This window comes from Geospiza fortis, unplaced genomic scaffold (assembly GCF_000277835.1).
Source record: "Geospiza fortis unplaced genomic scaffold, GeoFor_1.0 scaffold55, whole genome shotgun sequence".
NCBI classification, from domain to species: domain Eukaryota; kingdom Metazoa; phylum Chordata; class Aves; order Passeriformes; family Thraupidae; genus Geospiza; species Geospiza fortis.
The window spans coordinates 2,771,467-2,773,307 of NW_005054308.1; positions in this window are offsets into that span (position 1 = coordinate 2,771,467).

Sequence of the window (1,841 nt, forward strand, 5' to 3'; positions counted from 1 at the left end):
ACCCCTAAATACATGCACAGTCACACAGAGGTCAAACATCAAGTTAGGCACATTCACGAGGCTTTTGAGAAGCCAGTAAAAGTACGTGGTTTGTAAATACTCGGCATTATTAGACACAATATTTAACAACACTTTTTGTCCCAACTTGCTACTGTGCCAACATCATATAATCCATGCACCATTATGACTCAAAATTTAAGATGGGGAGTCCACAATTTCTTTTGTTGCAGACATTATAAAGCCATGCAGCGTCCCTGTGTCACTCGCAGGATCCCAGCCCTCCTGCTGGAGCTTTGCTCTGGAACTGCATGCATGATGGAGCACATTTAAAGAAGGGTTTATGCAGTAACTCTGTAGCACAATAAACAGAGGAGCAGAAAGGAAATAAACCCCTTAAAAGCAAATGTAAATATTATTATTTAGGCCATACTAATTATGGAATTATAGAAGAGACAGCCTGCTCGTAATCGTAAGGGTACACATTAGGAACTGCAGTGTTGTATGGCAGCCCCTTATTAAACTATCACATAGAAATATTAATTAACTTGGGGGGAAGTCACAGCTTGCTGTAGCTACTGTAGTTACTAAACTGCAAGGGAAGAACACAGAACCACATCGCCACATGGTAAATTAAGCTGTTTCTGTTAAATACCTGGAGAGGAGGAGGAGAGCAGTGCTGCTGTCCCACCCCGTGCCACCAGCATGGCAGGGCCCAGGCCAGCGCACGCCCAGCAGCGCGCTCAGGAAGGGACATGTCCCTCGCTACCAGCCCCACTCAGGAACACCCAGCACCACATCAATGGGGATGAGTAATTAAAATGGAATTTTGTCTTCCAGCACGATGTGACAGCTCACGCAGGAAAGGAGCATCTGCTACACCAGTGGATGTGTTTTTCCCTACTTGCAGCAGATGCCAAGCCCAGGAAGGCCTGAGCTGTGCATCCTGCCTCCATCCTAACAGTGCCAGGGCTGGGGACATCCTCCTGCTGCTACAGCAGCCAACAGTGATGTCCTCCACACCTTCACACCCCCACACACACCCCCCAAAATGTGGGCAGGAAGAAAAGGTGGATCAGTGCAAACCTTTGATGGAGAGTGCTGAGGGGAGGCGTTATTCTGGAATGTCATTACAATAGTGCAAAAGCCCATTTCTGACAAAAATTCATAGGTGAAATGCCACAAGAAAGGTGATTATTCAACCATCCACTGTACCCAACAAAACAACCTGCAACACACCTCTATTCTCACCAAGTCATCTGAGAAACAAGCCGGGATCTGTTTCTGCTGGAATCACTATAAATATTCCCCAGAGACACAACCCTGCATTGGTCACTGATGATGAGTCAGCTCCACTCCATTTTCTGAAAATTGTTACCGTTTTTTTTTTATTTTGCAAATACCTAAAGACTGAATGAGTCAAAGACTTTTCCCCCCTCCAGCAAGAGTTGCTCCCAGCGAGAGCTGTGACAAGGCAGAATCGAGGCAGCTGCTGCTGTGGCCCTACAGTGCTCGGTACGGGAGCGGAAAGCAGACACATGAGGATTTTTAAACTGACATTATTCCCCACAAGTACAAACCTATATTCTGAGAATAAGCGGAATGAAATGAAGGAAGAAATCAGTTTGCCTGCTTGGCTTGAGGCTTGGGGCTTTGGTACGTATCAGAATGAATCTGCCAACCCGCAAGAAGGATGCCGGGGGCACGGAGGAGCGAGGTGAAAGGGATATCAGAGCCAAGACGGTGCTAAACGCGGGCAGGTACGGCCACCTTCGACCTTTGCTTCCCGGGAAGGAGCAGAACGATCCCGCATGCTGAAGAGCTCGGCAGGAGCCGCACGCCCG